Source organism: Anomaloglossus baeobatrachus, unplaced genomic scaffold (genome assembly GCF_048569485.1).
Source record: "Anomaloglossus baeobatrachus isolate aAnoBae1 unplaced genomic scaffold, aAnoBae1.hap1 Scaffold_2961, whole genome shotgun sequence".
NCBI classification, from domain to species: Eukaryota; Metazoa; Chordata; class Amphibia; order Anura; family Aromobatidae; genus Anomaloglossus; species Anomaloglossus baeobatrachus.
In genome coordinates, this window is record NW_027442401.1 from 68,738 (window position 1) to 82,879 (window position 14,142).

Here is a 14,142-nt window from a genome sequence, read left to right on the forward strand (position 1 = left end):
TTTCTTTGGAGTGGAAGCGGAGAGATCGCACCAGATGCCAATTCTAGATGTTATCACACCTGTGGTCACTGCAGCAGCAGGTGAATCCACTTTGTCCAAAAGGGATCTATTCCATTCAATTGCAAATGATCTAGATAAGACAGAGAACTGCAGCACGGGGACATAGCCGAGTTGGTCAGGTTGAGTGGTGATGAGTTTGCTATTTGGATGAATAAAGAAAGTCAAAAGTGTGAAAGATAAAAAACAAAAGGAGGAAGTGTGAAAAGTGAATGGGCCAAATTGAGGTGCATATGAAGACGTATGCTTTCTTCCAATTCATTAAATCGGGCTAATATGAATCAGGTGAATTGAGTTCTGCTTTTGGAAACTGGGTTAAGAAGGGGTGCACCGTTCCTGGAGGTACTGCAATACCAGGTCAATGCGTGGAGTGGACAGAGCAAGCTCTTTTTCCATCTCCCTGTTCTAAAAATCCATTTAATATATGGTCCCCAGATAGGGGACGTATCAGATATTAAACTGATAAGAACAGATACTACACTTGATCTTAGCCAAAAGGCCGAGAAGCGATAACCAGAATTGGTTTGGGCCTCGAGTGGCACCCTGGCCTATGCCGGACACATCTTAGGGAGAGAGAGCGAGAGGGAGACAAACCCACGCCTACACAAGACATTTTGTCACCCAAGCCAACCCTTGAAAAGGCTGCTTTGCAGAGCCAAAACAAGAAGAATGGTGCGTTTTGCAGCCGCCGCCCACTGCAATGAATCTGAATAACTCCTCCTTTAGGGCGCAAGCAACTCCCCTCCCCCTTGCAGTCTTTCCAATTCACGATACAAAAAGACGGACAGGACAGGTTGCCTGACTTTCCGTCACTGCCACCCTTTGCCATCCTTACCCGTAGAAAGCCCTTTCATCATCCCCAAACCCTAATCTTTTCCCTTTCCTTCCCAGCCCCCAAACCCTGCCCTCTGTACCTTTCTCACCACCCGCTTCCCTTCTCCTGTCATCCCCCTACCACCCGGGAAAAAAAGAGATTGCCCCCTCCTTCCACTAGCCCACCCTCCCACCCAAAGAACAACTTCTTCTGCGCAGCTTGTTTTCTAGGCAGCAGCGCTATTGTGATGTCATCGGGGGGCATTGTGACAAGCCGCCAGTGTTCCGTCTCTTCATGTTGTGCACAGTTCAAACGGAAAATACATCAACAGGCAGACTACAGAAAAGCTTACTATCAAAGGTTAGAGGGGGGCTTTCTCAGAGGGCTTTTTACAGTTTTTCTATTCCCAATTAGCCGTTTAAGTGTACTTATTGAAAGTAGTAATTCTTTCATAGGCCGCCCTTTCTTAGTATTTGACGTTCCTTATATTGCGGTATGAGGCTTCGCAGTAGGTTGCAAACATTCATCACCCATGACTGTCCCCAATTGAGCTCAGAAGCTCAATGTCTATCATGACCTCTCTTTTAGAATGTCCAAGAGCAAGCAAACTATTCCTCCAGGAGAGGGCGCCAACAGACTACTAAAGAGATCATCATTACTCAAAGAAAACCCCAAAAACCAATGCATGATAGGAATAAACAGGTAACTTTCTTTGGAGTGGAAGCGGAGAGATCGCACCAGATGCCAATTCTAGATGTTATCACACCTGTGGTCACTGCAGCAGCAGGTGAATCCACTTTGTCCAAAAGGGATCTATTCCATTCAATTGCAAATGATCTAGATAAGACAGAGAACTGCAGCACGGGGACATAGCCGAGTTGGTCAGGTTGAGTGGTGATGAGTTTGCTATTTGGATGAATAAAGAAAGTCAAAAGTGTGAAAGATAAAAAACAAAAGGAGGAAGTGTGAAAAGTGAATGGGCCAAATTGAGGTGCATATGAAGACGTATGCTTTCTTCCAATTCATTAAATCGGGCTAATATGAATCAGGTGAATTGAGTTCTGCTTTTGGAAACTGGGTTAAGAAGGGGTGCACCGTTCCTGGAGGTACTGCAATACCAGGTCAATGCGTGGAGTGGACAGAGCAAGCTCTTTTTCCATCTCCCTGTTCTAAAAATCCATTTAATATATGGTCCCCAGATAGGGGACGTATCAGATATTAAACTGATAAGAACAGATACTACACTTGATCTTAGCCAAAAGGCCGAGAAGCGATAACCAGAATTGGTTTGGGCCTCGAGTGGCACCCTGGCCTATGCCGGACACATCTTAGGGAGAGAGAGCGAGAGGGAGACAAACCCACGCCTACACAAGACATTTTGTCACCCAAGCCAACCCTTGAAAAGGCTGCTTTGCAGAGCCAAAACAAGAAGAATGGTGCGTTTTGCAGCCGCCGCCCACTGCAATGAATCTGAATAACTCCTCCTTTAGGGCGCAAGCAACTCCCCTCCCCCTTGCAGTCTTTCCAATTCACGATACAAAAAGACGGACAGGACAGGTTGCCTGACTTTCCGTCACTGCCACCCTTTGCCATCCTTACCCGTAGAAAGCCCTTTCATCATCCCCAAACCCTAATCTTTTCCCTTTCCTTCCCAGCCCCCAAACCCTGCCCTCTGTACCTTTCTCACCACCCGCTTCCCTTCTCCTGTCATCCCCCTACCACCCGGGAAAAAAAGAGATTGCCCCCTCCTTCCACTAGCCCACCCTCCCACCCAAAGAACAACTTCTTCTGCGCAGCTTGTTTTCTAGGCAGCAGCGCTATTGTGATGTCATCGGGGGGCATTGTGACAAGCCGCCAGTGTTCCGTCTCTTCATGTTGTGCACAGTTCAAACGGAAAATACATCAACAGGCAGACTACAGAAAAGCTTACTATCAAAGGTTAGAGGGGGGCTTTCTCAGAGGGCTTTTTACAGTTTTTCTATTCCCAATTAGCCGTTTAAGTGTACTTATTGAAAGTATTCAAATTGTCTCTCCAGTAAAGGAGACAAACTCTAGCACAGCGCCACCTATTGGAAGTAGCGATCCTAAAAGTCACAAGTGGATTTTTGACAATCCTTTGCAATATGACTCAGGATATATAAGCCAGATCAGAATCCCAATTTGCAGACACGGTGTTTCGGGGTGCTTGCCCCTCGTCAGTGCAAAGTATGGGGGTGTCTGATCTGGCTCATGAGAAAGCTATGTGGGGACCACGGGGGAACACTATTCTCCTTAAGGAGACTTTGCAAGCCAGTCTGGCTGCCAGGTAAGGGGACTTATAGCTGCAATGCCCCTAAAATTCCACGGGGGAACACTATTCTCCTTAAGGAGACTTTGCAAGCCAGTCTGGCTGCCAGGTAAGGGGACTTATAGCTGCAATGCCCCTCTGGGAAATATTCAAATTGTCTCTCCAGTAAAGGAGACAAACTCTAGCACAGCGCCACCTATTGGAAGTAGCGATCCTAAAAGTCACAAGTGGATTTTTGACAATCCTTTGCAATATGACTCAGGATATATAAGCCAGATCAGAATCCCAATTTGCAGACACGGTGTTTCGGGGTGCTTGCCCCTCGTCAGTGCAAAGTATGGGGGTGTCTGATCTGGCTCATGAGAAAGCTATGTGGGGACCACGGGGGAACACTATTCTCCTTAAGGAGACTTTGCAAGCCAGTCTGGCTGCCAGGTAAGGGGACTTATAGCTGCAATGCCCCTAAAATTCCACGGGGGAACACTATTCTCCTTAAGGAGACTTTGCAAGCCAGTCTGGCTGCCAGGTAAGGGGACTTATAGCTGCAATGCCCCTCTGGGAAATATTCAAATTGTCTCTCCAGTAAAGGAGACAAACTCTAGCACAGCGCCACCTATTGGAAGTAGCGATCCTAAAAGTCACAAGTGGATTTTTGACAATCCTTTGCAATATGACTCAGGATATATAAGCCAGATCAGAATCCCAATTTGCAGACACGGTGTTTCGGGGTGCTTGCCCCTCGTCAGTGCAAAGTATGGGGGTGTCTGATCTGGCTCATGAGAAAGCTATGTGGGGACCACGGGGGAACACTATTCTCCTTAAGGAGACTTTGCAAGCCAGTCTGGCTGCCAGGTAAGGGGACTTATTGAAAGTAGTAATTCTTTCATAGGCCGCCCTTTCTTAGTATTTGACGTTCCTTATATTGCGGTATGAGGCTTCGCAGTAGGTTGCAAACATTCATCACCCATGACTGTCCCCAATTGAGCTCAGAAGCTCAATGTCTATCATGACCTCTCTTTTAGAATGTCCAAGAGCAAGCAAACTATTCCTCCAGGAGAGGGCGCCAACAGACTACTAAAGAGATCATCATTACTCAAAGAAAACCCCAAAAACCAATGCATGATAGGAATAAACAGGTAACTTTCTTTGGAGTGGAAGCGGAGAGATCGCACCAGATGCCAATTCTAGATGTTATCACACCTGTGGTCACTGCAGCAGCAGGTGAATCCACTTTGTCCAAAAGGGATCTATTCCATTCAATTGCAAATGATCTAGATAAGACAGAGAACTGCAGCACGGGGACATAGCCGAGTTGGTCAGGTTGAGTGGTGATGAGTTTGCTATTTGGATGAATAAAGAAAGTCAAAAGTGTGAAAGATAAAAAACAAAAGGAGGAAGTGTGAAAAGTGAATGGGCCAAATTGAGGTGCATATGAAGACGTATGCTTTCTTCCAATTCATTAAATCGGGCTAATATGAATCAGGTGAATTGAGTTCTGCTTTTGGAAACTGGGTTAAGAAGGGGTGCACCGTTCCTGGAGGTACTGCAATACCAGGTCAATGCGTGGAGTGGACAGAGCAAGCTCTTTTTCCATCTCCCTGTTCTAAAAATCCATTTAATATATGGTCCCCAGATAGGGGACGTATCAGATATTAAACTGATAAGAACAGATTTGATTTAATGAAGCTTTCCAAAGCACCACAAAAAATGCATGACCGAAGTCACACCAAAAACAGTGCAAAGGCTAGGATTCGTGTGGACCCCACCGTGAGGAGAGGGTCCCCAAAAATCAACCCCGTCCCTCCGAGCCAGAAGGCCACAGCAAGGGTCAGGGATCTTCGGTGCTCCCCCAAGCCGAAGCCTGGTTGAGCCTTGTCGTTGCTCCCAGCGTCCACCCAGGCATCTTACCCAAGTGGAGTAGAGAGCTACTAGTTGTTGGTTTCGCAGCCGAAACTGCCCGGACCGTCAACCGGTGTTGGTTTCTCAGCCCAAGGCTAACCGGACCTCCAACCGGGTGTTGGTTTCTCAGCCGAAGCTGACCCAGACCTCCAACCGGGTGTTGGTTTCTCAGCCGAAGCTGACCCAGACCTCCAACCGGGTGTTAGTTTCTCAGCCCAAAGCTGACCAGACCTCCGACCGGGATTATAAAAATTTCCCTTCCTAGCCAGAAGGCCGGGATAGGGTAATATGCTCAAAAAGTATGAAAAGGCAAGGTACGGTGTGCTACAGAGCCCAAGGCTTGCCGGGGTCCCAAGCCAGCAAGCTCAGACTCACTCCAGGGTCGTCAGTCCTGGGGCACGTTGTACCATAGCCCCCCACCCTTACTCAGTCTAATAGCCTCGATCCTGGTAGGGCCATGTTTTCCTCTAGATGAATATACTATCCACCCAGAGTACTAGCAAGCGCAACCTTCCAGTGTGCATTGTATCATTGTACTAAGGTGGCCTGGAGCTTAAACCACCTCTTCGAACAACACTACACTTGATCTTAGCCAAAAGGCCGAGAAGCGATAACCAGAATTGGTTTGGGCCTCGAGTGGCACCCTGGCCTATGCCGGACACATCTTAGGGAGAGAGAGCGAGAGGGAGACAAACCCACGCCTACACAAGACATTTTGTCACCCAAGCCAACCCTTGAAAAGGCTGCTTTGCAGAGCCAAAACAAGAAGAATGGTGCGTTTTGCAGCCGCCGCCCACTGCAATGAATCTGAATAACTCCTCCTTTAGGGCGCAAGCAACTCCCCTCCCCCTTGCAGTCTTTCCAATTCACGATACAAAAAGACGGACAGGACAGGTTGCCTGACTTTCCGTCACTGCCACCCTTTGCCATCCTTACCCGTAGAAAGCCCTTTCATCATCCCCAAACCCTAATCTTTTCCCTTTCCTTCCCAGCCCCCAAACCCTGCCCTCTGTACCTTTCTCACCACCCGCTTCCCTTCTCCTGTCATCCCCCTACCACCCGGGAAAAAAAGAGATTGCCCCCTCCTTCCACTAGCCCACCCTCCCACCCAAAGAACAACTTCTTCTGCGCAGCTTGTTTTCTAGGCAGCAGCGCTATTGTGATGTCATCGGGGGGCATTGTGACAAGCCGCCAGTGTTCCGTCTCTTCATGTTGTGCACAGTTCAAACGGAAAATACATCAACAGGCAGACTACAGAAAAGCTTACTATCAAAGGTTAGAGGAGGGCTTTCTCAGAGGGCTTTTTACAGTTTTTCTATTCCCAATTAGCCGTTTAAGTGTACTTATTGAAAGTAGTAATTCTTTCATAGGCCGCCCTTTCTTAGTATTTGACGTTCCTTATATTGCGGTATGAGGCTTCGCAGTAGGTTGCAAACATTCATCACCCATGACTGTCCCCAATTGAGCTCAGAAGCTCAATGTCTATCATGACCTCTCTTTTAGAATGTCCAAGAGCAAGCAAACTATTCCTCCAGGAGAGGGCGCCAACAGACTACTAAAGAGATCATCATTACTCAAAGAAAACCCCAAAAACCAATGCATGATAGGAATAAACAGGTAACTTTCTTTGGAGTGGAAGCGGAGAGATCGCACCAGATGCCAATTCTAGATGTTATCACACCTGTGGTCACTGCAGCAGCAGGTGAATCCACTTTGTCCAAAAGGGATCTATTCCATTCAATTGCAAATGATCTAGATAAGACAGAGAACTGCAGCACGGGGACATAGCCGAGTTGGTCAGGTTGAGTGGTGATGAGTTTGCTATTTGGATGAATAAAGAAAGTCAAAAGTGTGAAAGATAAAAAACAAAAGGAGGAAGTGTGAAAAGTGAATGGGCCAAATTGAGGTGCATATGAAGACGTATGCTTTCTTCCAATTCATTAAATCGGGCTAATATGAATCAGGTGAATTGAGTTCTGCTTTTGGAAACTGGGTTAAGAAGGGGTGCACCGTTCCTGGAGGTACTGCAATACCAGGTCAATGCGTGTAGTGGACAGAGCAAGCTCTTTTTCCATCTCCCTGTTCTAAAAATCCATTTAATATATGGTCCCCAGATAGGGGACGTATCAGATATTAAACTGATAAGAACAGATACTACACTTGATCTTAGCCAAAAGGCCGAGAAGCGATAACCAGAATTGGTTTGGGCCTCGAGTGGCACCCTGGCCTATGCCGGACACATCTTAGGGAGAGAGAGCGAGAGGGAGACAAACCCACGCCTACACAAGACATTTTGTCACCCAAGCCAACCCTTGAAAAGGCTGCTTTGCAGAGCCAAAACAAGAAGAATGGTGCGTTTTGCAGCCGCCGCCCACTGCAATGAATCTGAATAACTCCTCCTTTAGGGCGCAAGCAACTCCCCTCCCCCTTGCAGTCTTTCCAATTCACGATACAAAAAGACGGACAGGACAGGTTGCCTGACTTTCCGTCACTGCCACCCTTTGCCATCCTTACCCGTAGAAAGCCCTTTCATCATCCCCAAACCCTAATCTTTTCCCTTTCCTTCCCAGCCCCCAAACCCTGCCCTCTGTACCTTTCTCACCACCCGCTTCCCTTCTCCTGTCATCCCCCTACCACCCGGGAAAAAAAGAGATTGCCCCCTCCTTCCACTAGCCCACCCTCCCACCCAAAGAACAACTTCTTCTGCGCAGCTTGTTTTCTAGGCAGCAGCGCTATTGTGATGTCATCGGGGGGCATTGTGACAAGCCGCCAGTGTTCCGTCTCTTCATGTTGTGCACAGTTCAAACGGAAAATACATCAACAGGCAGACTACAGAAAAGCTTACTATCAAAGGTTAGAGGGGGGCTTTCTCAGAGGGCTTTTTACAGTTTTTCTATTCCCAATTAGCCGTTTAAGTGTACTTATTGAAAGTAGTAATTCTTTCATAGGCCGCCCTTTCTTAGTATTTGACGTTCCTTATATTGCGGTATGAGGCTTCGCAGTAGGTTGCAAACATTCATCACCCATGACTGTCCCCAATTGAGCTCAGAAGCTCAATGTCTATCATGACCTCTCTTTTAGAATGTCCAAGAGCAAGCAAACTATTCCTCCAGGAGAGGGCGCCAACAGACTACTAAAGAGATCATCATTACTCAAAGAAAACCCCAAAAACCAATGCATGATAGGAATAAACAGGTAACTTTCTTTGGAGTGGAAGCGGAGAGATCGCACCAGATGCCAATTCTAGATGTTATCACACCTGTGGTCACTGCAGCAGCAGGTGAATCCACTTTGTCCAAAAGGGATCTATTCCATTCAATTGCAAATGATCTAGATAAGACAGAGAACTGCAGCACGGGGACATAGCCGAGTTGGTCAGGTTGAGTGGTGATGAGTTTGCTATTTGGATGAATAAAGAAAGTCAAAAGTGTGAAAGATAAAAAACAAAAGGAGGAAGTGTGAAAAGTGAATGGGCCAAATTGAGGTGCATATGAAGACGTATGCTTTCTTCCAATTCATTAAATCGGGCTAATATGAATCAGGTGAATTGAGTTCTGCTTTTGGAAACTGGGTTAAGAAGGGGTGCACCGTTCCTGGAGGTACTGCAATACCAGGTCAATGCGTGGAGTGGACAGAGCAAGCTCTTTTTCCATCTCCCTGTTCTAAAAATCCATTTAATATATGGTCCCCAGATAGGGGACGTATCAGATATTAAACTGATAAGAACAGATACTACACTTGATCTTAGCCAAAAGGCCGAGAAGCGATAACCAGAATTGGTTTGGGCCTCGAGTGGCACCCTGGCCTATGCCGGACACATCTTAGGGAGAGAGAGCGAGAGGGAGACAAACCCACGCCTACACAAGACATTTTGTCACCCAAGCCAACCCTTGAAAAGGCTGCTTTGCAGAGCCAAAACAAGAAGAATGGTGCGTTTTGCAGCCGCCGCCCACTGCAATGAATCTGAATAACTCCTCCTTTAGGGCGCAAGCAACTCCCCTCCCCCTTGCAGTCTTTCCAATTCACGATACAAAAAGACGGACAGGACAGGTTGCCTGACTTTCCGTCACTGCCACCCTTTGCCATCCTTACCCGTAGAAAGCCCTTTCATCATCCCCAAACCCTAATCTTTTCCCTTTCCTTCCCAGCCCCCAAACCCTGCCCTCTGTACCTTTCTCACCACCCGCTTCCCTTCTCCTGTCATCCCCCTACCACCCGGGAAAAAAAGAGATTGCCCCCTCCTTCCACTAGCCCACCCTCCCACCCAAAGAACAACTTCTTCTGCGCAGCTTGTTTTCTAGGCAGCAGCGCTATTGTGATGTCATCGGGGGGCATTGTGACAAGCCGCCAGTGTTCCGTCTCTTCATGTTGTGCACAGTTCAAACGGAAAATACATCAACAGGCAGACTACAGAAAAGCTTACTATCAAAGGTTAGAGGGGGGCTTTCTCAGAGGGCTTTTTACAGTTTTTCTATTCCCAATTAGCCGTTTAAGTGTACTTATTGAAAGTAGTAATTCTTTCATAGGCCGCCCTTTCTTAGTATTTGACGTTCCTTATATTGCGGTATGAGGCTTCGCAGTAGGTTGCAAACATTCATCACCCATGACTGTCCCCAATTGAGCTCAGAAGCTCAATGTCTATCATGACCTCTCTTTTAGAATGTCCAAGAGCAAGCAAACTATTCCTCCAGGAGAGGGCGCCAACAGACTACTAAAGAGATCATCATTACTCAAAGAAAACCCCAAAAACCAATGCATGATAGGAATAAACAGGTAACTTTCTTTGGAGTGGAAGCGGAGAGATCGCACCAGATGCCAATTCTAGATGTTATCACACCTGTGGTCACTGCAGCAGCAGGTGAATCCACTTTGTCCAAAAGGGATCTATTCCATTCAATTGCAAATGATCTAGATAAGACAGAGAACTGCAGCACGGGGACATAGCCGAGTTGGTCAGGTTGAGTGGTGATGAGTTTGCTATTTGGATGAATAAAGAAAGTCAAAAGTGTGAAAGATAAAAAACAAAAGGAGGAAGTGTGAAAAGTGAATGGGCCAAATTGAGGTGCATATGAAGACGTATGCTTTCTTCCAATTCATTAAATCGGGCTAATATGAATCAGGTGAATTGAGTTCTGCTTTTGGAAACTGGGTTAAGAAGGGGTGCACCGTTCCTGGAGGTACTGCAATACCAGGTCAATGCGTGGAGTGGACAGAGCAAGCTCTTTTTCCATCTCCCTGTTCTAAAAATCCATTTAATATATGGTCCCCAGATAGGGGACGTATCAGATATTAAACTGATAAGAACAGATACTACACTTGATCTTAGCCAAAAGGCCGAGAAGCGATAACCAGAATTGGTTTGGGCCTCGAGTGGCACCCTGGCCTATGCCGGACACATCTTAGGGAGAGAGAGCGAGAGGGAGACAAACCCACGCCTACACAAGACATTTTGTCACCCAAGCCAACCCTTGAAAAGGCTGCTTTGCAGAGCCAAAACAAGAAGAATGGTGCGTTTTGCAGCCGCCGCCCACTGCAATGAATCTGAATAACTCCTCCTTTAGGGCGCAAGCAACTCCCCTCCCCCTTGCAGTCTTTCCAATTCACGATACAAAAAGACGGACAGGACAGGTTGCCTGACTTTCCGTCACTGCCACCCTTTGCCATCCTTACCCGTAGAAAGCCCTTTCATCATCCCCAAACCCTAATCTTTTCCCTTTCCTTCCCAGCCCCCAAACCCTGCCCTCTGTACCTTTCTCACCACCCGCTTCCCTTCTCCTGTCATCCCCCTACCACCCGGGAAAAAAAGAGATTGCCCCCTCCTTCCACTAGCCCACCCTCCCACCCAAAGAACAACTTCTTCTGCGCAGCTTGTTTTCTAGGCAGCAGCGCTATTGTGATGTCATCGGGGGGCATTGTGACAAGCCGCCAGTGTTCCGTCTCTTCATGTTGTGCACAGTTCAAACGGAAAATACATCAACAGGCAGACTACAGAAAAGCTTACTATCAAAGGTTAGAGGGGGGCTTTCTCAGAGGGCTTTTTACAGTTTTTCTATTCCCAATTAGCCGTTTAAGTGTACTTATTGAAAGTAGTAATTCTTTCATAGGCCGCCCTTTCTTAGTATTTGACGTTCCTTATATTGCGGTATGAGGCTTCGCAGTAGGTTGCAAACATTCATCACCCATGACTGTCCCCAATTGAGCTCAGAAGCTCAATGTCTATCATGACCTCTCTTTTAGAATGTCCAAGAGCAAGCAAACTATTCCTCCAGGAGAGGGCGCCAACAGACTACTAAAGAGATCATCATTACTCAAAGAAAACCCCAAAAACCAATGCATGATAGGAATAAACAGGTAACTTTCTTTGGAGTGGAAGCGGAGAGATCGCACCAGATGCCAATTCTAGATGTTATCACACCTGTGGTCACTGCAGCAGCAGGTGAATCCACTTTGTCCAAAAGGGATCTATTCCATTCAATTGCAAATGATCTAGATAAGACAGAGAACTGCAGCACGGGGACATAGCCGAGTTGGTCAGGTTGAGTGGTGATGAGTTTGCTATTTGGATGAATAAAGAAAGTCAAAAGTGTGAAAGATAAAAAACAAAAGGAGGAAGTGTGAAAAGTGAATGGGCCAAATTGAGGTGCATATGAAGACGTATGCTTTCTTCCAATTCATTAAATCGGGCTAATATGAATCAGGTGAATTGAGTTCTGCTTTTGGAAACTGGGTTAAGAAGGGGTGCACCGTTCCTGGAGGTACTGCAATACCAGGTCAATGCGTGGAGTGGACAGAGCAAGCTCTTTTTCCATCTCCCTGTTCTAAAAATCCATTTAATATATGGTCCCCAGATAGGGGACGTATCAGATATTAAACTGATAAGAACAGATACTACACTTGATCTTAGCCAAAAGGCCGAGAAGCGATAACCAGAATTGGTTTGGGCCTCGAGTGGCACCCTGGCCTATGCCGGACACATCTTAGGGAGAGAGAGCGAGAGGGAGACAAACCCACGCCTACACAAGACATTTTGTCACCCAAGCCAACCCTTGAAAAGGCTGCTTTGCAGAGCCAAAACAAGAAGAATGGTGCGTTTTGCAGCCGCCGCCCACTGCAATGAATCTGAATAACTCCTCCTTTAGGGCGCAAGCAACTCCCCTCCCCCTTGCAGTCTTTCCAATTCACGATACAAAAAGACGGACAGGACAGGTTGCCTGACTTTCCGTCACTGCCACCCTTTGCCATCCTTACCCGTAGAAAGCCCTTTCATCATCCCCAAACCCTAATCTTTTCCCTTTCCTTCCCAGCCCCCAAACCCTGCCCTCTGTACCTTTCTCACCACCCGCTTCCCTTCTCCTGTCATCCCCCTACCACCCGGGAAAAAAAGAGATTGCCCCCTCCTTCCACTAGCCCACCCTCCCACCCAAAGAACAACTTCTTCTGCGCAGCTTGTTTTCTAGGCAGCAGCGCTATTGTGATGTCATCGGGGGGCATTGTGACAAGCCGCCAGTGTTCCGTCTCTTCATGTTGTGCACAGTTCAAACGGAAAATACATCAACAGGCAGACTACAGAAAAGCTTACTATCAAAGGTTAGAGGGGGGCTTTCTCAGAGGGCTTTTTACAGTTTTTCTATTCCCAATTAGCCGTTTAAGTGTACTTATTGAAAGTAGTAATTCTTTCATAGGCCGCCCTTTCTTAGTATTTGACGTTCCTTATATTGCGGTATGAGGCTTCGCAGTAGGTTGCAAACATTCATCACCCATGACTGTCCCCAATTGAGCTCAGAAGCTCAATGTCTATCATGACCTCTCTTTTAGAATGTCCAAGAGCAAGCAAACTATTCCTCCAGGAGAGGGCGCCAACAGACTACTAAAGAGATCATCATTACTCAAAGAAAACCCCAAAAACCAATGCATGATAGGAATAAACAGGTAACTTTCTTTGGAGTGGAAGCGGAGAGATCGCACCAGATGCCAATTCTAGATGTTATCACACCTGTGGTCACTGCAGCAGCAGGTGAATCCACTTTGTCCAAAAGGGATCTATTCCATTCAATTGCAAATGATCTAGATAAGACAGAGAACTGCAGCACGGGGACATAGCCGAGTTGGTCAGGTTGAGTGGTGATGAGTTTGCTATTTGGATGAATAAAGAAAGTCAAAAGTGTGAAAGATAAAAAACAAAAGGAGGAAGTGTGAAAAGTGAATGGGCCAAATTGAGGTGCATATGAAGACGTATGCTTTCTTCCAATTCATTAAATCGGGCTAATATGAATCAGGTGAATTGAGTTCTGCTTTTGGAAACTGGGTTAAGAAGGGGTGCACCGTTCCTGGAGGTACTGCAATACCAGGTCAATGCGTGGAGTGGACAGAGCAAGCTCTTTTTCCATCTCCCTGTTCTAAAAATCCATTTAATATATGGTCCCCAGATAGGGGACGTATCAGATATTAAACTGATAAGAACAGATACTACACTTGATCTTAGCCAAAAGGCCGAGAAGCGATAACCAGAATTGGTTTGGGCCTCGAGTGGCACCCTGGCCTATGCCGGACACATCTTAGGGAGAGAGAGCGAGAGGGAGACAAACCCACGCCTACACAAGACATTTTGTCACCCAAGCCAACCCTTGAAAAGGCTGCTTTGCAGAGCCAAAACAAGAAGAATGGTGCGTTTTGCAGCCGCCGCCCACTGCAATGAATCTGAATAACTCCTCCTTTAGGGCGCAAGCAACTCCCCTCCCCCTTGCAGTCTTTCCAATTCACGATACAAAAAGACGGACAGGACAGGTTGCCTGACTTTCCGTCACTGCCACCCTTTGCCATCCTTACCCGTAGAAAGCCCTTTCATCATCCCCAAACCCTAATCTTTTCCCTTTCCTTCCCAGCCCCCAAACCCTGCCCTCTGTACCTTTCTCACCACCCGCTTCCCTTCTCCTGTCATCCCCCTACCACCCGGGAAAAAAAGAGATTGCCCCCTCCTTCCACTAGCCCACCCTCCCACCCAAAGAACAACTTCTTCTGCGCAGCTTGTTTTCTAGGCAGCAGCGCTATTGTGATGTCATCGGGGGGCATTGTGACAAGCCGCCAG

General features: G+C 47.0%; 8 non-coding genes across 8 annotated transcripts; all 8 read right to left on the reverse strand.

The window, feature by feature from the left end:
• Window positions 1-377: 377 nt before the first annotated feature.
• Window positions 378-568, reverse strand: LOC142267639 (U2 spliceosomal RNA). Its single transcript, XR_012733481.1, has one exon. It is a non-coding gene; the product is annotated as a U2 spliceosomal RNA (small nuclear RNA).
• A 1,387-nt stretch (window positions 569-1,955) lies between these two features.
• Window positions 1,956-2,146, reverse strand: LOC142267640 (U2 spliceosomal RNA). The gene has a single exon (XR_012733482.1). It is a non-coding gene; the product is annotated as a U2 spliceosomal RNA (small nuclear RNA).
• Window positions 2,147-4,676: 2,530 nt separating this feature from the next.
• LOC142267601 (U2 spliceosomal RNA) lies at window positions 4,677-4,871 on the reverse strand. The gene has a single exon (XR_012733449.1). It is a non-coding gene; the product is annotated as a U2 spliceosomal RNA (small nuclear RNA).
• A 2,185-nt stretch (window positions 4,872-7,056) lies between these two features.
• On the reverse strand, window positions 7,057-7,247 carry LOC142267595 (U2 spliceosomal RNA). Its single transcript, XR_012733445.1, has one exon. It is a non-coding gene; the product is annotated as a U2 spliceosomal RNA (small nuclear RNA).
• A 1,387-nt stretch (window positions 7,248-8,634) lies between these two features.
• On the reverse strand, window positions 8,635-8,825 carry LOC142267642 (U2 spliceosomal RNA). Its single transcript, XR_012733483.1, has one exon. It is a non-coding gene; the product is annotated as a U2 spliceosomal RNA (small nuclear RNA).
• A 1,387-nt stretch (window positions 8,826-10,212) lies between these two features.
• LOC142267643 (U2 spliceosomal RNA) lies at window positions 10,213-10,403 on the reverse strand. The gene has a single exon (XR_012733484.1). It is a non-coding gene; the product is annotated as a U2 spliceosomal RNA (small nuclear RNA).
• Window positions 10,404-11,790: 1,387 nt separating this feature from the next.
• On the reverse strand, window positions 11,791-11,981 carry LOC142267644 (U2 spliceosomal RNA). The gene has a single exon (XR_012733485.1). It is a non-coding gene; the product is annotated as a U2 spliceosomal RNA (small nuclear RNA).
• Window positions 11,982-13,368: 1,387 nt separating this feature from the next.
• LOC142267645 (U2 spliceosomal RNA) lies at window positions 13,369-13,559 on the reverse strand. Its single transcript, XR_012733486.1, has one exon. It is a non-coding gene; the product is annotated as a U2 spliceosomal RNA (small nuclear RNA).
• Window positions 13,560-14,142: the final 583 nt, after the last annotated feature.